The 22,773-nt window shown below is 36.8% G+C and overlaps 1 protein-coding gene across 3 annotated transcripts in view; it reads right to left on the bottom strand.

Annotated features, from left to right (window-relative positions):
* The window catches only part of LOC117409284 (receptor-type tyrosine-protein phosphatase delta), a 696,619-nt gene that overhangs the window by 414,521 nt on the left and 259,325 nt on the right, over positions 1-22,773 (bottom strand). For all 3 annotated transcript variants that reach the window (XM_059001224.1, XM_059001244.1, XM_059001233.1), the window contains one exon: positions 14,842-14,886. The gene's annotated coding sequence lies outside the window, so the exon portion shown is untranslated. The remainder of the gene's footprint in view (positions 1-14,841; positions 14,887-22,773) is intronic.

The raw sequence follows: 22,773 nt of genomic DNA, 5'->3' as shown, positions 1-22,773 counted from the left end.
TGTGACCTCAGGTGGCATTAATCTTATGCCTCCAGAGATTAATGGGTAGAACACAAACCCACTGCTGGATCACCTTGTCCACTACAAACAATTCACTTTCTATAATTTAACGTCATATTCCTTACCATTCATTTTAGTAGATTAACTAACTATTTATTTACACATAGTTTGTGTGCAGGATATCAGGAAAGGATCACACAGATCTTGTACAATGTAAAGAAAGAACATCTAATTACATGCTGTGCTTAACACATGATAAAACTGCATACAAGCTGATTGTCCAAAACAAAAATACATTTTTTTTGTTTATTTTTTTATTTATCATTTGTTTGCAAAATGGCTCCCAAATAGATTCATGATATTACTGTAAGTGCCAATGATTACTGTACTTTATTGGCACAAAACACTATATTCCAATAGTATTTTTACAGCATGCAAATATAATCTCACCTACACTGGTACATGGATGCTATTCAGCAGAAATGTTGTAAAACATATTTTAAAATAATGTCCACATTAAATGAATTGCTATGCAATGTTGCTCAAACAAATACTTGATTGCTATGACAAAGTAAAACAATGATTATACAGTATAAACTAAATGGGGCAGCCTATAGTTCATACAGTATATCTGACATTTTTTAATATAGCTATGAATGTATATATAATAGTTTATGACTCACATATACAATTCTGTCACATGTTTATTTTACTGATTTGTCATATTTCCATTTATTAATAACTGTAATGGTCAACTTTAAACAACTTTATTCAGCATCTTTAAAAAGCAAAATATTTGCTTTTGGATATAATTTATTGGCATTCATTTTTTACCTGAATGTCATAGCTGGGGGTGCTGTGCCCTGAATAATCTCAAGAGTAAATGCAAGCATGAATCAAAGTTGATAATATATTTTGTTCTAGATTTTAACATGAGAATAATGTAGAATGATAATATGAATATGTATGATGCATTTGATTTGGATGAATCAGTAAATAAGACAGGGGGTATCTTAAATGAGTACTGTTCTGCATATCAAGAGACATCATTTTCTCAACGTGGTGCATTATAAGCAGCCCTTAATTTCCGATCTTTTCAATTTTATTTTCTTTGATGCAGCTAGGGTATTACAAACTTACGTACAATAATGAAACATTAAAGCTAAAGTTGCATAAATAACATCGTTCTATCCTGGATCAAAGACCATATTTGAAAACAATTTACAGTCATAAAATCCCTGAGCTACCCAATACCTAAAGGAATTACCCATAGAACAGTTAGTTTCTATCATTTCTTGATATTTATATAATCTTATAAAGTATATGATACTTTAATTTTTTTAAGTGCTTTTTTAAGGGCTATAATCTGTAACATATTGTACAACAACAGCAACAGCTACATCTTTAGTGCTCAGTTACAATGTCAACACAAATTTACTCTCAGACTTTTTTTTCTGATGCATTATTTCTGTACCTAGAGAATACTGAGCAAGAGCTAAGAGCATGTTGTATTGTGTATCAGTTATTAAACTAACATTAAGGAAATTAAATTGAGTTGCCCCGACCAGCAACATCCTACAGTTTCTGCATCACATCTTATACTGCACTGCTGACTGCAGGGCGTCCACAAGTAGATGGTACCGATACTGTGCAAATGTTCGATGCTTCGTTCCATTTCTGATGGCAAAATTAAATCTTAATTCACACAGAACAACCATCTTGAAGCAGAAACACACAAGTCACACAAATGACACGCGTGTTGTTGACCCGTCTCTGTAGGTCTAGTATTATGCCATGGTTTCATTTTGTAATCTGGTTATTTATTTTACAGTTGAGATGTTTGGGCGACATAAAAGTGCATTTTATATTAGCTAAAAATAAAAATAAAAGTTATTCCTGAAAACCGTTGCAACCCCCCAACCCTTGCACCATATGGCTCTTGGCCCACACCCCACACACACTTTTAGAAAGGCTCCGGAGCCGTTGACTGCAGGCATAACGATTGCATGTCCATGCTTCATTTAGCGTTCCAATGTAGTATGTACAGTAATTTCATATGATAACGTACTGGGGGTGGGCAGTCATCACAGCCTGAAACATTTCCAAAGGGGGGCCCAGCAAAAAAGGTTTGAGATCCCCTATTCTAACACATACAAATAGTTCAAAAGTCAGACACAAAAGTTCCATACCCTTCGTAGCCTGCCAGTTACTGGAAAACACCCTGAACTCCATGTTTACAAATGAGATATTCAAGCAGAATGAACTGCAATGAACCCTCTCAAGAAGGCAAAGATGGTAAGTCGATGAGACAATTTGTTAAATTCTCAAAATCAGTGTTTATTTTTTATATGTTTGCAGCCTTAAACCTCTTATGCTTACACTCTGCAAGATTTATATTAAATAGTATCTGGCAAACAGACAAGTCCACAATATTTCCACATCATTTCTCCCTGTCTTACTTGGGTTTTAAAAAATCTTTCATTGAAGCCAGCCAAGATTTAATTACACTGCATTTATCAGTTCATCATTTGGCTCATGTTATTTGCCTTTAGTGCATAACATCAAACAACAAAGGCCAACAATCTTTCAACTCCTTTGTGAAATATATTTATTAAAATGCTTTAAATGCTGGCTAAAATCCAGTTTACATAAAATCCTGCAAACATACAATCAGCTTTCCACGCAGTTACCATGAATTTCAGTTCAGTAATAGAAAATACACAGAATGATGCTGATAGTAAATCTGTGGAAAATCTCACACCATCCTCCAGAGGAAAAAATCTATATATATTAATAGAAACAAATCACAACAGTGCTTGTAGTGAGTGGTGTGAAAATGCACCGCCCACCTTAAAACTGTGTTGAAAACCTGTTAGCATTTGGATGTTAGTTTTACATTGTGACACTCATATCACAACTGATGTTTTCATTTACAGTCAGTGATTTAAGTGTGGTGGTTAAATACCTGCATCATTGGCTTGGTTTACATGCACTTGAAAATCAAATACATCGTGAAACAGCAAAAGGACGTCCTTTTGGCAGTGTGACTTTAAGGGCAGGGTCATCGCTTTCTCACGATAAAAAATAGCTGTAAAAACCCATGTAAACCGGAGCAGGAATCGTGCTTGTGGCTCACGAGGTTTCAGCAGTCAAGATCCTGTGTTTCTGACTTAATATCACATAATCTCCAGCAGAAAGGCCGTACAAAACACAGCCCCCCCCCCCCCCCCCACCCTCAACACACACAGACACACACTGTACATTTCTGGACTATTTCAACACTAGAACCGCCACAATTATACTCATACTTACAACCGCCTGTACATTTTAAACACCATCAATATTAAAATGAAAGAACTACCGGATACAACTCAAAAGTTTAATTTTAGCACATCATATCAAACAAGCCAAAATGCCATATTTAAATGAACAATGAAACATAAGAACATAAGAAAGTTTACAAAAGAGAGGAGGCCATTCAGCCCATCTTGCTCGTTTGGTTGTTAGTAGCTTATTGATCCCAGAATCTCATCAAGCAGCTTCTTTAAGGATCTTGAAGGGTGTCAGCTTCAACAACATTACTGGGGAGTTGGTTCCAGACCCTCACAATTCTCTGTGTAAAAAAGTGCCTCCTATTTTCTGTTCTGAATGCCCCTTTATCTAATCTCCATTTGTGACCCCTGGTCCTTGTTTCTTTTTTCAGGTCAAAAAAGTCACCTGGGTCGACATTGTCTATACCTTTTAGGATTTTGAATGCTTGAATCAGATCACCGCGTAGTCTTCTTTGTTCAAGACTGAATAGATTCAATTCTTTTAGCCTGTCTGCATACAACATGCCTTTTAAACCCGGGATAACTCTGGTTGCTCTTCTTTGCACTCTTTCTAGAGCAGCAATATCCTTTTTGTAACGAGGTGACCAGAACTGAACACAATATTCTAGGTGAGGTCTTACTAATGCATTGTAAAAACATAAAGGGTTTATTTTCTAACTTACCACATATTAAGCACTACTTCAGAAATGAAAAACTATAATAAAATAAACATTTCAAAAGAAACTAGTGTGTAACAGGTTCATGTACATACAAAACTGTAAAAACAAAAGTAGTTTTTAATCTAAAACAAAAGTAACATATGATTTATCTTGCATGTGTGTCACTCACAGCGCAAAATCCAGGTTGAGCTGCTGCAGCCTGCAGCTTTCTTATTGAAAAGTTTCTGCTGAAGCGCTGTGGCTGGCTCCAAGATGAAATCTATCCTACCTTGTACAAAATGAAGGAATTGATGGCTGCCAGGTCCAGTAGAGATAACAACAGGCTTGACGTATTGAATTACATACTGCTTTGCAGTATTATTAGTAGTAGTATTATTTTTTAATAAACACGTAATCAGAATCATAAAACAAATAATTCATAAGATTGTTTATTTTATTTATGAATGGAGCTATGTAATAAATTATTCTGATATTAACTTGCTGAGCACACTGCTACAGTAGCAAAACCAGGACGATTTAATAGTTTTACTGTTTCTGACTGGGACAAAAAAATGAAAGGCTGAAAACTTGGCCAATCCCGCTTAACCTATGTGTGATTCTGTGAATTCTACATAACAGTTAATGATAAAAACAAGCATTGGTTTGTGTCATATTTATGGTCACTGTAATAGCTAAGCTATAAAGCTCAAATCTACCTTACTCTATATATTTTTGGGCATTTGCTGAAGTCAAGCAGCCCAAGTCTCATTGTCCCCTTGTGTGAGACTATGGGAGGCTGCTCCTATAGATATTTTGCACCATCGTTATGCTTAGACTTGTGCCGATACTATCGCTTTTTAAGTCTGTTGCTATTGTCTGTTGCTTTTAGTTAATCGTCATAGTGGGGTGGCATACATCTGATAAAACATAAGATTTCAGGCACTTTTACTAAGTGGTTTTAATTCAATTTTCTTCAAATGTTTTCTTATATTATGTATTATTTATACTTCTGTTTATTCATCCATGATATTGCTCCACGCTGTCCAGTAAGATGGATATATTGTGCACAAAGTCACAGTAGTTAAGTACCAAGCACAAGACCTGACTAGTTTGATTCTGACTACAATAGTATCACATTAAGAAATGCGTACAAAAATAGATAAGTAAATGTAATAATAATAATAATAATAATAATAATAATAATAATAATAATAATAGTAAACATGTCCTATAGTGTGGCAGAAACTGTCTTAACCCTAGCGTGTACATTGTTTGATTCTTATGTACTGTAAGAAGCAAGAAGTATCTCTTAATTCCAGGGCTTATTATTAGGACTACTATCCTAGCTTTAAGATCCTTGCAAGTATTGATTGCCTTTAGTTGCAAATGGCCCCTATCTCTGCAGAGGAGCTCCCAAACAGTGGTAGGATTAATTAAATGATAAAGGACTAACTTCAACGCCATCGTAACATTTGTGAAAATAAATAAATAAAATAAATCTGTATTGCTTTCTGTTTTCATTTTTCTGTTTATTCTGAGTTTATTGTCCCATACAGTTTAAACATATGTGTATCTACATTTTTTAGAAGCTGGTGGCCTTATGAGCCAATAGTGAAAATACAGTAGAATATTGTTGCTTTACTTCTTGGACTATAAGAGATCTACTGGGGGACATGACATTTCACTGTTATATTAGTAATATACAGACGTGCTCAAACTTGTTGGTACCCCTCCACAAAAAACGAATAATGCACAATTTTCTCTGAAATAACTTGAAACTGACAAAAGTAATTGGCATCCAACATTGTTTATTCCATATTTAATAGAAATCAGACTTTGCTTTTGATTTTTTATTCAACATAATATTGTAAATAAGAAAACAAATGAAAATGGCATGGACAAAAATGATGGGACCGCTAACCTAATATTTTGTTGCACAACCTTTAGAGGCAATCACTGCAATCAAACGTTTTCTGTAGCTCTCAATGAGACTTCTGCACCTGTTAACAGGTAGTTTGGCCCACTCTTCCTGAGCAAACTGCTCCAGCTGTCTCAGGTTTGATGGATGGCTTCTCCAGACTGCAAGTTTCAGCTCTTTCCATAGATGTTCGATAGGATTCAGATCAGGACTCATAGAAGGCCACTTCAGAATAGTCCAATGTTTTGTTCTTATCCATTATTGGGTGCTTTTAGCTGTGTGTTTTGGGTCATTAGCCTGTTGGAGGACCCATGACCTGCGACTGAGACAGAGCTTTCTGACACTGGGCAGTACGTTTCACTCCAGAATGCCTTGATAGTCTTGAGATTTCATTGTGCCCTGCACAGATTCAAGGCACCCTGTGCCAGGCGCAGCAAAGCAGCCCCAAAACATAACCGAGCCTCCTCCATGTTTCACTGTAGGTATGGTGTTCTTTTCTTTGAAAGCTTCATTTTTTCGTCTGTGAACATACAGCTGATGTGACTTGCCAAAAAGCTCCAGTTTTGACTCATCTGTCCAAAAGACATTCTCCCAGAAGGATTGTGGCTTGTCAATATGTATTTTAGCAAATTCCAGTCTGGCTTTTTTATGTTTTTCTTTCAAAAGTGGAGTCCTCCTGGGTCTTCTTCCATGGAGCCCACTTTCGCTCAAAAAGCGACGGATGGTGCGATCAGAAACTGACATACCTTCACCTTGGAGTTCAGCTTGTATCTCTTTGGCAGTTATCCTTGGTTCTTTTTCTACCATTCGCACTATCCTTCTGTTCACTCTGGGGTCGATTTTCCTCTTGCGGCCGCGCCCAGGGAGGTTGGCTACAGTTCCATGGACCTTAAACTTCTTAATAATATTTGCAACTGTTGTCACAGGAACATCAAGCTGCTTGGAGATGGTCTTGTAGCCTTTACCTTTACCATGCTCGTCTATTATTTTCTTTCTGATCTCCTCAGACAAGTCTCTCCTTTGCTTTCTCTGGTCCATGTTCAGTGTGGTGCACACAATGGTACCAAACAGCACAGTGACTACTTTTCTCCATTTAAATAGGCTGAATGACTGATTACAAGATTGGAGACATGTGTGATACTAATTAAGGAAACTAATTAGTTTGAAATATCTCTATAATCCAATTAATTATTATCTTTTCTAAGGGGTACCAACAAATGTGTCCAGGCCATTTTAGAATATCTTTGTAGAATAAGCAATAATTCATCTCTTTTCACAGCTTCTTTGCTTTATTCTATGACATACCAAAGGCATGCAAGTATACATGATAAAATAGCTTTTAATTTCATCACTTTTCAGGAGGAATGAAGCATTATTTCAATGAGCTGTAAGGGTACCAACAAATTTGAGCACGTCTGTAGTAATGTGTCCCTGAAGCTAAAACTACCTGTCAATGCAAAAGAGGCCTGCCTTATGATGAAGCTAAGTTCACAGAAGGCTGAACCACAGAAGAATGTAGTAAAACACAAAATAATCTTATTTTTATACAGAATTTTACTTAGGCTCAAAGCAGCAAAGGTTTTGTAAAGGATTAAGCCTGGGACACACATGAGTGACGTGGCACCGCTGGGCATTTTTATGGTGCGATACTGTTAGTCTACACCGGGGCACACATGAGTGGTGTGCACTACGTGACTGACTTTTTTTACAATATTGTAGATAAATTGAATGGTACAGTACAGTAGTTGTCAGAACCACACTGTAGGCTATGTACTCAAATATAATTTATATATATATATATATATGGCCAAATATTTAGCATCACCTAGAATGTTAGGTTGGAAACATAATTAACAAAAAAATATATGAACATAATTTCGATATTTTATTTAACATCATGCAATCAAAGAAACTACAAAATGATATCGCAAAAGTCTACATGAAACTAGTACAGTATTTCATGTTAGATTTCAAAATGTCACATTTTTCAATCTTTGGAAAACTACAAAGTGATATGTAATTCAATATGTTAACGTAACATTATTCAGCAGGTTTCATTTGATTTTGTGAAGCAAAAATAGTTAATTCTATAGGATGTGATGCAAAACTTTTGGCCATAACTGTAATGCCCCCTATATAATCTACTAAATAAAAACACTGGTTTCTGTCATCTATATGCAGGTGTATGAAATGATACACCTGCTAGATATTTAGTAAAAATAGTAGTGAACTACAGAAATGATAAAAAAAAAAAAAAAAGTGATAACAGTATCAAGCTACAGGAAGAATGTTTATCAGGGTCGATGTATAATATATGGATCCACCTGTCCTTGTATGAAATGTGGGAGGGATCAAACACTTCACGGTGCTTGGACACCTCTGTAGGCAAGTTCAATTCATCATTTTTCCTGACAAGCACATGTTGTCATCACTTGGCTGTGATTGGTTAATCGACCGACGGTACCGCGTGGCAGCCAGAAAAAATCGCTCTGGATTTGTTTTGAGAGGCACCGCTGAGCGTCACAGCGGGACTAGCGGTATCGTCCCACGCTAATCTGGCAAACACCATATTAAAGCAATGGCAGTGATACAGGCGGCAAAATGACTCATGTGCCGCACCGTGTCTGTCTGTTCCAGCTTTAGAAAGAATTCCGATAGCAGTAAGTGAAGGTGCTGTATTGTGAGAGTTTTCATGACATTAAACCTGCAAACCAGGGGTCAAAAGATTTCACATTTTGACATAATTTCATTTTAGTTCTTTGTGAGTTTAGGCCCAGTTTCATTTATTGTCCTTGAGAGTGCTATCCCTTCAGAACCACCAGTGGCTGTATATATCTGACTTTTTGGTTAACATAACAAAAGGAAACTGCACATTTATAAATGTGCCCCAAGTGACTTGTCATTTTTTATTTAAAACCCCAAGAAATTCAACAAAAATAAAGAAGATTTTTAGCTTGCTACAAGCTAAAGGAGGCAGGGTAAGGTCATAGCAGCAGGGTCCCAATTTGCTGAAAAAAAGCCATGCTGCATCCAAAGTCACTGAAATCAGTGGGGCATTTAAAGTATGTGTAGTTGAAAATAATCCTTTAATTAGTGCTGCTTGCGAGCAACTATGAAATACAAGTGATAACTGTAAATCAGAACAATTAGACTGTCGAAAAACACACTATGATTAAATCAAAGCCTTTCCACCAGCTGCTCATCTGATATAGGGGTGACGCTCTTTCAATCTTAAGTGATGGCTCTCTAATTAGCTTATCATTATTGTCTGACAGCTCTAGGAGGTCACATGGAATGAGTTCTTATGGTCTCGTCCTTCTACCTGTGAGATTGTCCAATAAAATAGGCCTTGACAAGACTCGTGGCTAAGGCAATTGAGAAAGGTGTTAAAATTGTAGCGGCCTTTAGAGGTTAACCCCTATAGAATTACATTGCACTCCATCATAACGTTAACCGAGAGTACTGTGGTCAAGTGGGGGGTTAAGTTTTACCATTCAAATCTGTACAGTGACTAAAGTTTGAGTTGGTGTTAACTACAATGTACAATACCTTCAACTAACATTCCAAATTTGATAGAATAACTAGTCATCTAGGAGCAATATATCTCAGAGGTTTAAATGGGGAATTGCACAATAAAAGTTTTATTTTATTAATGTCCTTCTTATGTATGAATGGAAAATATGACTAAATGTAAATGTAATGTTTAAAATACAGTCCAAGCATAAACTGTATCAGTGCTGTTTGTAATTGTGAGCATTTACACATTTTGCTCTTTTAAACATGTCATAGCAATTTGGAGAAAACTACAGTAAAAATGTTTATGTCCCACTTGAGTCTAAACGGCTAAATGTACACAAGTCAGGTAGTGTAACAGTGAACAAAGGGTTCTACAGAAGAACTCTCTTTATATCTTCTGCTAGCAAAATTGCTTTTTATAGCGACTCCAATCCATCTTAAATACTCAGCTGCATCTTAGGTCAAGTAGTGGTGCAACAATTAATCGATGCATCAGTTATTGATCATCTGTCCTTAAATTTCCAATACTTCGATTACATATCGGTGAATCGATGCATCAAATTAGAAGCCAGTTTGAAGTCTCTTGTTGCCGGTTTGCATTAAAACCTTGAGTGTGTGAGAATGCGCTGCTTTTAGTGCTAGTACAGCAGATAAACAACATCAGCACATTGCTAGGATACACACTTTAGACCTTTACATTTGCATTGGACAAGCCAAATCAGAAGTAGGCCTATGGTGTTCACGTTTTCTTGATTTAAAAATGAAGGCAATATACGTTTTTTTTTTTTTTTGCGTTTTAAATCTATTACCTTTTAAAATGGCAATGCATCAGTTAACGTTGATAATCGAAGATGAAATTAGGTTGTCGATTGCACCACTAAGGTCAAGCATTTTAAGTAAACACACGTAGAATTCCCCATAACAGGTAATATTTCATAATGCTGCCCTTACCTGCATGCACCCTACTACAGTAGCTCTGCTCAGTGGATCACTATCATATGCAGTTTGAATGCATAAATAGTTGGACGTCACAACTATTAGCTCAGTAATGGGCTTGCTTTGTGTCAAAGATCAATTTGGCAATTTATTGTGAGGCTGAACAGCACACTCACATTCCTTAAAATTATTTTTGCTTAGCAAAGCCTAGATAAGGTACTACAGAACCGTACTCAGTGTATAACTGTCTCATTAATTACCCAAACACTGTTTGAAAGTAAAATTAGAACTGCACACACACACACAAACAGGAGTTTATCTTTAAATGCTTCATCTTATCGTCACTATCGATTTACTCTTGACATTGAAGACTAACACAGTAGCTGTTTCTGAAGAAATCTTTAAATTACATTTTCTGCACCCTAATCAAGGACTATTCACTACCGTCCAGTAAGCCTGTAGTCAACAAGACCGCATTAAAGGAAAAAGAGAGAGGATGATCTGGAGATAACTGGCATCCATGCAACTTAACACTGTTAAAATCCCTTTACAGTCTGTGGGGAGATTGGACTTAAGGCTGTGATAATAGACAAGTGGGTGAACTGGACAATCCAGTCTCATGCATCAAGCTGAGAAAACCGTTCTGTGAAGGGTTGAGCTGCTTGATAAGAAGTGGAGCTTGAAAAAGTCTTGAAAATTCAAGTATGTCAGCCCATGAGCCATAGAAGGCTTGTTGCAAATACAAATCGCAGGAGCGTTTTGTTATGGGATTGCAGAATCCAAAGAGCAGCTTTAATCTGATATAATGCATGCTGTTTGATTATATTTTATGGTCTTATCAAAGATTTGATGCAGATTGAGAGTCCAATTCAATTAACTTTCATCTGTGTTAAAAAACAAAACAAAACAAACAAATAAAACATTTTAACAAATTATAAATTACAGACCAAAATAGACAATGCTGAGCTATTTTATTTTGATTTGATTGATGGTTTGCTCCACATTCACTCAACTAAAAGTTAAGTGAATAATGAATTCGGCACAGAATAGTTAGAAAAGTCCTACATGTTAGAAATGTTAGAATTTTGCTGAACCATTAACTATTTACAAAAAATAGCAATAAGTAAAATGTAGCCTTGAGTGCCTTGCTGTATAATTAAAATATAGTTTAGGGATAACAGTTTGTTTCCTATTTATTCAATGGGTTTTCCATATAAATGTAAATGGTGTATTTAAACATGTTTATTCATTAAATGTTAAATACAGGGAAACAGCATAAACTGCAGACATTTGTGTGCATCATGGTTTGTTTAGAAAAAATCTGGACGTTTCGTAGCTGAAAAGATTCAAAGATTTTTTTTTACTTTTCCCCCATGTTTACATAAGCATTTCTAATCAGAATAATCTATTGAAACCCTCCATCACTATATCACACTATGTAACAGGTTTACATACTCAGGGTTTATGACCCATGGTTGATGAGCTCATGAGACCAAAAATTATCATTCTGTGAACTCAAGGTTTCCCAAGGTTTACCTGGCACACCACTGGAAGCAATGTCTGTTTTTGCTATGATGTTAAGAGTTTAATTGAAAAAGAAAGAACATGCAAAAAATGTGCCCTTACAGGTTTGTACTAACAGAATTGTACCTTATTAGTATGATATATTGCAGCTCTCTGTTTGACCATGTGCTTTTGATGTTCTGTTTACACTAACCTGCTAAAATTTGTCTGCAAAGGTCACCTTTACCTTTCTGTAGATTTTAAGAGGGTTTTTATTTGGTTGTATTGTTGCCCATTGGGAATCCTTATTGATTAGTTATCCCTTTTAACAAGGAAATAGGTTGATGTTAAGTATATTTATTTATTTTATTTTCTTAGCCGACGCCCTTATCCAGGGCGACTTACAATTGTTACAAGATATCACATTATTTTTACATACAATTACCCATTTATACAGTTGGGTTTTTACTGGAGCAATCTAGGTAAAGTACCTTGCTCAAGGGTACAGCAGCAGTGTCCCCTACCAGGGATTGAACCCACGACCCACAGGTCAAGAGTCCAGAGCCCTAACCACTACTCCACACTGCTGCCCTATGTATAAGTATATGTATACCGATCGATGAAGAGAAATTAAAACACACACACACCGGTTTTACTTAAGGTTTGTGTTAAAATAGTGCTCTGCAGGAGGAATGGAAGGAAATATCACTTACAACCTAAGTAAATTGTGTGTTAAATCAGGCAGCTGCAGTACATGTTGGAGGATATATAAAGGTCAAAAATCTTCATGGGCTATAAATACTGTACGTTAACAATTGTACACATATATCGCAGGTTACAAATTAATTGTATTACAGTATATTAGAGTATTATGTAAGGTGTTTTGAATTATACCAAATTATACTATAAATAACATTGACCGCAAAGGTCAATGTCATTCAAGCATTTTAATAGTTACAATAACATCTGGGCTGAATAAATTTAATTAATACCACAAAATAATTCTAGATTTCCATTCTTTGTGACTTTTAAAGGAAGCAAAAGCCTTTGCTTGTGGGAGTAGTTTAGGCTGAGCTGGTTGCACTGCACTGCACTGTGGTGCGGACCAGTATTGTTTTGTTGAACCTTTTTACTTTCTCCCCTTGCTTGTTGTCGTTAATAAACGTGTGCTTCAGTGCTTTTACGGCAGCTCTCTGTGTTGTTTCCTTCTTTCAACTAAATAAGGCAAGGCTACATCTCTTTTAACGAATGTAATACTGTCAAGCTGCCTTGTTCGTTTTAAATGAATGACTATAGTGGAAAGCAAAATTAATAGACTTTCCTTGTATAGCGGCTGTGTGTCACTATGATAGTATTACATGGTGGTCCGCAACATTTTTGGCGGTTCAGAAGGGGTCCACACACCCAAAAAGGTTGGGAACCACTACTTTAAGGTACAAGGGACATATGTGTCCTACACATAAAATTATGCTAACTTCCTTATTTTTGCAATGAGGTGCACAAAAGGTTGGATCTGGTCATCCAAATTGTCAGTTTCCTTTTGATACATGAGTCTCATCTTCAAATGTATTTTAAGAAGAAACCATTTGAACAACTGCTCAATTCCTCTATGTCTTCAATAGATGCCAATGCTATTAATATATATATATATATATATATATATATATATATATATATTGTAATGATTTCACCACTCTCGGGTTCGTTGCCCCTTTAAAAATAGACCCAACACAACAGAAATGGATTTTTTTAAGCGCTGGTGCGCTATGTTTAATAAACAAAAAAATAAACAAAATACAAAACAAACGCCTAGCTCTGTACGAGCACTGACTAACACACAGGATCACCCTGACTAACACGGGACAGCTACGCTGTTTCCCCGTCCTCACAAAACACACTGGTTTGAAACAGCACTTACACTTTCACTCCCGACTGCCAGGAAGCAGAGCACCCCTTTCTGCCTCCTTCTCCTCAGCAGCCTCGAGCAGACTGCCTGCTCTCCTTTTACACCCCACACCTGGGTCTAATTCCCCAATGACGCCCAGGTGCGGATGATCATTAATAAAACAATTAAACAATTAAATTTAAACAATAAACCAAAAGTGCATTTTCACATGTTTCTTTTTCAGGGAGGTTTTAACCCCCTCCCTGCTGTCTCTCACAACCCGCTATCTTACAATATATATATATATATATATATATATATATATATATATATATATATATATATATATATATATATATATATAATACTCTAACTCGAATGGCCAGTGAATGAAAACTATTTAAGGTCATGGCAAATAAACAAAAAAATGAATAAATACAATAAAATACATAAATACAATTGTAAAATCATCATTACTTATTTCAGTTAACTCCTGACCAATTACCTCAGTTCAGAGAACACAGTTAAAGACAATATTAGGATCTTGCTAATACCTTAGAGATTACACAACATCTGCCAGACACACTATATTTTTCTTTTAAACACTGTCTACCAAGGACTGCAAATATCATTAGCAGCTCTGCACGTATTCCTTGCCAGCTATTTGCCTGAGCCAATAAACTGACGAGCACATTGCCCTGCCAAAGTGAACTGTATTACCGTAGTGATTCTCAGTGTTTGCTTGGTTCTGAAATGGAAATGTTATTTTCATCTGGCTTTCATGCAAAACAAGATTCTCCTGGTTCCCCTGTTCCCAGTGCAGTTGCACTTTCATATTTTTTAATTATTGTGCTATAGTTTGTGAAAGTACATACCTCAGGACAGGTGACATTAGATTAGCAGAGGAAAATGAAGCCTAGAAAGGAGAACTGAAGCATATTGGCGCTGCAGCTCTTTGAATTTTACACTACCCTGCGACTACTAACTGTTCTCTGGAAGCCCATATTCCAACAGGAGTTAAGGGTAATTGGAATGGTAACCAGATTGTTGCTTATATTATTACTTTAGACGTAGAAACAGCCTGGTGGTACCAGTCCATTTAAAAAGCCTTACCTTCCTCCGAGGTACATCCTGTTGTTGTCGTCTCAGGACAGAGAACTGAGGACAAAACAAGAATATAATAGATGTTAAATCACCATTTAACATTTATTTAAGGTGTCTGCAAAACAAAGTTCACCAGATTAAAGACAATTGCATCTTGGATGTGATTGTGAAGCTCAGGAAATTGTTTTAAGTGCCCCAAATTGACAATTAAAGGAGGCCATATATCAATCAATCAATCAATAAATCTTTATTTTATATAGCACCTTTCAAAGTCGACCACCATCACAAAGCATTTTACAAGATGCAGTAACAACAAGAAAATCCATACTACTTTAAATACAGAGAAGTGCATAATACATGCTATACAGTAAAAAAAAAAAGCATAATACATTAAATACAGTCGAAAGTGCATAATACATGAAATAGTAGCAGCAACACAGAAGCTAATAGCAGATATCAGGCTTAAAGAGCATGGAAAGCAAGAGAGAACAGGTGGGTCTTGAGAGTTGATTTAAAGCGAGCGACGGTGGGAGCATCACGCACCAAAGCTGGGAGAGAGTTCCAAAGAACATAAGAAAGTTTACAAACGAGAGGAGGCCATTCGGCCCATCTTACTCATTTGGTTGTTAATAGTTTATTGATCCCAGAATCTCATCAAGTAGCTTCTTGAAGGATCCCAGGGTGTCGGCTTCAACAACATTACTGGGGAGTTGGTTCCAGACTCCCACAATTCTCTGTGTAAAAAAGTGTCTCCTATTTTCTGTTCTGAATGCCCCTTTATCTAATCTCCCTTTGTAACCCCTGGTCCTTGTCTCTTTTTTCAGGTCAAAAAAGTCCTCTGGGCTGACATTGTCAATACCTTTTAGAATTTTGAATGCTTGAATCAGATCACCGCATAGTCTTCTTTGTTCAAGACTGAACAGATTCAATTCTTTGAGCCTGTCTGCATACGACATGCCTTTTAAACCCAGGATAATTCTGGTCGCTCTTCTTTGTACTCTTTCTAGAGCAGCAATATCCTTTTTGTAAAAAGGTGACCAGAAATGAGCACAATATTCTAGATGAGGTCTTACTAATGCATTGTAAAGTTTTATAATTACTTCCCTTGATTTAAATTCAAAACACTTTTCACAATATATCCAAGCATCTTATTGGCCTTTTTTATAGCTTCCCCACATTGTCTAGATGAAGACATTTCTGAGTCAACATAAACTCCTAGGTCTTTTTCATAGATTCCTTCTTCAATTTCAGTATCTCCCATATGATATTTATAATGCACATTTTTATTGCCTGCGTGCAGTACCTTACACTTTTCTCTATTAAATGTCATTTGCCATGTGTCTGCCCAGTTCTGAATGGTGTCTAGATAATTTTGAATGACCTTTGCTGCTGCAACGGTGTTTGCCACTCCTCCTATTTTTGTGTTGTCTGCAAATTTAACAAGTTTGCTTACTACACCAGAATCTAAATCATTAATGTAGATTAGGAATAGCAGAGGACCTAATACTGATCCCTGTGGTACACCACTGGTTACCTCCCTCCATTTTGAGGTTTCTCCTCTAATCAGTACTTTCTGTTTTCTACATGTTAACCACTCCCTAATCCAGACTGTAGAGGTTCAAGCAGATTGTTATCCGTGAGATATTTCATCAGCTGACTGGCTACAGCCCTTTGAAGAGTTTTTGAGAGAAAAGGGAGATTGGAGATAGGACAGAAATTAGATGAGTCAGCTGGGTCAAGGGAGTGTTTTTTGAGTACCGGCATAACTCGGGCAAGCTTAAGGGCAGCAGGAACCGAGCCAGTCCAGGGACACGTTGAGAGTGTGCACATAATGGTGGGAGTAAGATCAGAAGCATAGAGACGGACAAGGTTAGTCGGCCAGGAATACAGGGGGCATGTGGCAGTAGTTGATTTCAACAGTAAGCCGGAAACAATGGAGAGAAGAGAGAAGGAGGAGAGGGCAGGAGGGGCCACCAGAGGAGCGTCAAGGTGGTCAAGTAGTAAACTGGGTTTGTGGTCAGAGAGCGTAGAATAGATGTTGTCGATTTTGTTCCGAAAGAAAGAGGAGCAATCATGACAGGTAAGAGAGGAGGATGAACGGGAGACGGATCTGTCGGTGGCTGGATGTAGGATTTGGTCAATGGTCTTAAAGAGAACATCGGGTTTACCGTGTCCCATAGTTATGATTTCAGAAAAGTATTTCAACCTGGCTGTGGCAAGCGCACCCCTGTAGCTCGTAAGATGGTCGGTCCAGATCTCAACACCTGGCTTTGGATAACTCAAAGCAGCTAAAACAGCAGTCTGTCCTGCAAATGTGTTTATGCAAATATTCAGATGTTTTCATAATATCCAGATTAAATGTTTTTAGCATTGTTTCTAAAATGCTTTATTAACCTCTATGTCTTGAGAAAGAGATAACCAGCTGTCTATGTATACACGTAATGTATACTGTATGTGTCCTGTTTATTTCTAAACTAATTCCTGTGCATTCTTCATGTCCAAATCTCTGAAGTTGAACCCTGGCTGTGGTTAGCATTCCTTCATCCCTGTCAACAGTAATGTGTGACCCTCGTAGACCTGAAAAATAATACAACTGGGTCAACTGACAAGTAGAAAGTATTTGCTTACGATTGTAAGTCGTCCTGGATAAGGGCGTCTGCTAAGAAATAAATAATAATAATAATAAAAGGGGTATACTAGCTACACATTAGGAGTGGTGGTAATAAAGGCTTTGTTTAATTTGCAGCATCTTGTCTGTTGACTTATTCCTGCCTGTCTGCTCCAACATCTACCCCTGGCTACACGACCACATCCCGCTACACAGCACATACATAAAAAGTATGTTGGTTTAATATTTCAAAGTTTTGCTTTGGTTGTCGACAGCACAGATGAAACAGATTCAAGTTGTACTGTCCCCTACCTAAAGGGATTAATCTTTCTTAATATGACATCCTAAAATCGAAAGTCATCAATATTGGCTTTCTACTTGTCAGTTGACCCAGTTGTATTATTTTTCAGGTCTATGAGGGTCACACATTACTGTTGACAGGGATGAAGGAATGCTAACCACAGCCAGGGTTCAACTTCAGAGATTTGGACATGAAGAATGCACAGGAATTAGTTTAGAAATAAACAGGACACATACACTATACATTACATGTATACATAGACAGCTGGTTATCTCTTTCTCAAGACATAGAGGTTAATAAAGCATTTTAGAAACAATGCTAAAAACATTTAATCTGGATATTATGAAAACATCTGAATATTTGCATAAACACATTTGCAGGACAGACTGCTGTTTTAGCTGCTTTGAGTTATCCAAAGCCAGGTGTTGAGATCTGGACCGACCATCTTGCGAGCTACAGGGGTGCGCTTGCCACAGCCAGGTTGAAATACTTTTCTGAAATCATAACTATGGGACACGGTAAACCCGATGTTCTCTTTAAGACCATTGACCAAATCCTACATCCAGCCACCGACAGATCCGTCTCCCGTTCATCCTCCTCTCTTACCTGTTATGATTGCTCCTCTTTCTTTCGGAACAAAATCGACAACATCTATTCTACGCTCTCTGACCACAAACCCAGTTTACTACTTGACCACCTTGACGCTCCTCTGGTGGCCCCTCCTGCCCTCTCCTCCTTCTCTCTTCTCTCCATTGTTTCCGGCTTACTGTTCATGGCAGTCCCTTAATCACCTGCGCTATCTTACAGGCACCTCATCAGGAGACAGAATCCTCCAACTGATTCACAGGGAGTTTATATACCTGCTTGCTAGCAAGCCCCATCCCCTGGTCCAAACATGGTTATTTGACTCAATGTCACTAGAACATAACACATAATAGTACATTCTGATTCCATTACCCGTAATATTAATTTTAAAACCCATACCCTATGGTTATATTATAGAGTTTACTTCCCCATAGACCTGTATTATACGCAGCGTTCCACACGTACATTGTAAGTGATATTTTAACACCATTATATTTTAACAATCCCCGCTAGATAAATATCAGCACCATTTACTTAATTTACACATAAAATGTAACTGTTGCGATATAACATTTTGTTAAACCTCTATTTTCTTTTCTTCCCTTTCAGGTTTTCACACCATATCTCACCCACCCACCGGTAAACACATCATTATTTCTTTCCTTTTTCTCTGTGCACAGTAGTTTACGCTAGTACTATTTACTTAATCTTTTATTATTACAGTGTTAACATACATTTATAAAACCGACATGCTCAACCGGAACAAAGAAAAGTATTGGTCAAAAGTCTTAATTATTTATTTTAACCAGCCCAGGGATGGTTTTATTCCATGATGCAGTCTTTACACTGTTTATTTTAGTTAATTTACGGAGTGCCTTCCATTAGCCTATTTGACTTCATCACATGCTGTGCACAGAAATAGAAATAATTACAAGCTAAATTATATTTTATTTCAATGTAGTCCGTTCTGGCAACCAATGGTTTGTGAAGGCCTTATGAAAATGTACAATAAAACTGTATAATGGTCAATGAACACTATTCTACATTAGAACACTATTCAATACCAACACCTAATCAGCTTCCAGCTCTATCAGAGGGCAGTGTCAGCTGTAAATCCAATTTAAAATCAATCTGCGCATGTACTGGCTTTTTCATTTTGACTTGCCATAATGAAAGCTCAGTTCACATCTATTGGATAGCAAATACTAAACAAAGACACAATTGGTACAGATGTATTTTATTATCCACTGAATCTTTCAATCAGTACTGTGCCTCAAAATCAACCAATCAATACTGTGCAACTACAAAAGGAAGCAGTCCTGCATCTACCACTGTCATATCAGCCAATCCATAGTCTGTCAGCTCGACTGGAGCTCAGTATCTTTACAGCAACAACAAAGCCAGACACAGACAGTTCAGTAATAATTTTCCATTGACTTATCTCTGAGCTAATCTATAAGCAACTCTAACAAGTACAAAGTTATTTGTTTTATACAATTATTCGTTTTCCAGACAATTTTCCTCACAGAGATCCCAATATTAAGAATGTGGCCTTAATAGAAGGGTGGTCTTACAACTGAGAGTATACAGTGCCTTGCGAAAGTATTCGGCCCCCTTGAACTTTGCGACCTTTTGCCACATTTCAGGCTTCAAACATAAAGATATGAAACTGTAATTTTTTGTGAAGAATCAACAACAAGTGGGACACAATCATGAAGTGGAACGAAATTTATTGGATATTTCAAACTTTTTTAACAAATAAAAAACTGAAAAATTGGGCGTGCAAAATTATTCAGCCCCCTTAAGTTAATACTTTGTAGCGCCACCTTTTGCTGCGATTACAGCTGTAAGTCGCTTGGGGTATGTCTCTATCAGTTTTGCACATCGAGAGACTGAAATTTTTGCCCATTCCTCCTTGCAAAACAGCTCGAGCTCAGTGAGGTTGGATGGAGAGCATTTGTGAACAGCAGTTTTCAGTTCTTTCCACAGATTCTCGATTGGATTCAGGTCTGGACTTTGACTTGGCCATTCTAACACCTGGATATGTTTATTTGTGAACCATTCCATTGTAGATTTTGCTTTATGTTTTGGATCATTGTCTTGTTGGAAGACAAATCTCCGTCCCAGTCTCAGGTCTTTTGCAGACTCCATCAGGTTTTCTTCCAGAATGGTCCTGTATTTGGCTCCATCCATATTCCCATCAATTTTAACCATCTTCCCTGTCCCTGCTGAAGAAAAGCAGGCCCAAACCATGATGCTGCCACCACCATGTTTGACAGTGGGGATGGTGTGTTCAGGGTGATGAGCTGTGTTGCTTTTACGCCAAACATAACGTTTTGCATTGTTGCCAAAAAGTTCGATTTTGGTTTCATCTGACCAGAGCACCTTCTTCCACATGTTTGGTGTGTCTCCCAGGTGGCTTGTGGCAAACTGTAAACGACACTTTTTATGGATATCTTTAAGAAATGGCTTTCTTCTTGCCACTCTTCCATAAAGGCCAGATTTGTGCAGTATACGACTGATTGTTGTCCTATGGACAGAGTCTCCCACCTCAGCTGTAGATCTCTGCAGTTCATCCAGAGTGATCATGGGCCTCTTGGCTGCATCTCTGATCAGTCTTCTCCTTGTATGAGCTGAAAGTTTAGAGGGACGGCCAGGTCTTGGTAGATTTGCAGTGGTCTGATACTCCTTCCATTTCAATATTATCGCTTGCACAGTGCTCCTTGGGATGTTTAAAGCTTGGGAAATCTTTTTGTATCCAAATCCGGCTTTAAACTTCTCCACAACAGTATCTCGGACCTGCCTGGTGTGTTCCTTGTTCTTCATGATGCTCTCTGCGCTTTAAACGGACCTCTGAGACTATCACAGTGCAGGTGCATTTATACGGAGACTTGATTACACACAGGTGGATTCTATTTATCATGATTAGTCATTTAGGTCAACATTGGATCATTCAGAGATCCTCACTGAACTTCTGGAGAGAGTTTGCTGCACTGAAAGTAAAGGGGCTGAATAATTTTGCACGCCCAATTTTTCAGTTTTTTATTTGTTAAAAAAGTTTGAAATATCCAATAAATTTCATTCCACTTCATGATTGTGTCCCACTTGTTGTTGATTCTTCACAAAAAATTACAGTTTCATATCTTTATGTTTGAAGCCTGAAATGTGGCAAAAGGTCGCAAAGTTCAAGGTGGCCGAATACTTTCGCAAGGCACTGTATATCATTTATCAACTGAATATATATATATATATATATATATATATATATATATATATATATATATATATATATAATTTATCAACTGAGAGTATATATCATTTATTTTAGTAGCTAGAATAAATTACTGTCTTACTATCAAAGCAGCACAATCCTACTAATAGGTTATCAATATTTAAAAAGTTGTTCTAAAAAATGCATGCAATAAAGTAACCAAACCAGTAATAAACAACTGAAACAAACTTAAACAAATTTTACACAATGTTGTGTCACTATCAGCAGTAGAAATGTCAGTCTTGCATGGAAATAGTCACTCTTTTAGTTATGTTCACAATATCAACACATTCATGGGAAATCAACTTCAAAAATGGTTTTATTATTCTGAAACAGCAAAATAAAGTCTGTACCTTTTTTGAATGTTACTGTAACTCATTATGTTTGAGAGAGGAGTTATAGATACTTGTTTTACACCCTGTACTTTTGAGCTAGAAATACATCATAAAACATGTGTGATCTTACTCAAATATAAATATTAATGATGTCCTGTTCATTTAGAAGTCCATTCAAAACATAGAGCATTTTCACAGGAAGTAATTTAGAGATATCTTTAAAAAATATGGAAACTATGTGGATTTTGCTAGCATGGTATACCAATCTGTCATTTAGAGATATCTTAAAATGAACAGGAAGTCATTTCAAGATATCTCTAAATGATTTCCTGTGAAAATGCTTTGTTTTGAATGGACTTCCTGTCTATATAGAGATATCTCCAAATGAACAGGAAGTTATTTTAGATATCGTTAAATGATTTAGAGATATCTCTAAATGAACAGAAAGTTATTTTGAGATATCTTCAAATCATTTAGAAATATCTCAAAATAACTTCCTGTTCATTTGGAGATATCTCTATATAGACAGGAAGTCCATTCAAAACAAAGCATTTATACAAAAAGTATCTCAGAATAACTTCCTGATCATAGAACTATATAATACAGCATTTGAAAGGGCCATGTTTGTAAGTATACCTTATCACTGTATTATTATTAATAAAAACTAAATCAGTTAATTGAATACAAAACAATAGACTATTTCAAATACTGTCAGGATTTCAAGTAAATAAGGGCTAGCAAGGGGACATCCAAATTAGACAGAACAGGGGCTGGTAGGGTAGGTTAAGGTGGCTTGTGCCCATCAAATGTCCTTGGCATAGGATTGTGCTAATGTGCAGAT

Source organism: Acipenser ruthenus, chromosome 2, assembly GCF_902713425.1.
Source record: "Acipenser ruthenus chromosome 2, fAciRut3.2 maternal haplotype, whole genome shotgun sequence".
In the NCBI taxonomy this organism is placed as follows: domain Eukaryota; kingdom Metazoa; phylum Chordata; class Actinopteri; order Acipenseriformes; family Acipenseridae; genus Acipenser; species Acipenser ruthenus.
The sequence above is the reverse complement of the archived record's forward strand: the minus strand, read 5'-3'. Positions and strand labels throughout refer to the sequence as shown.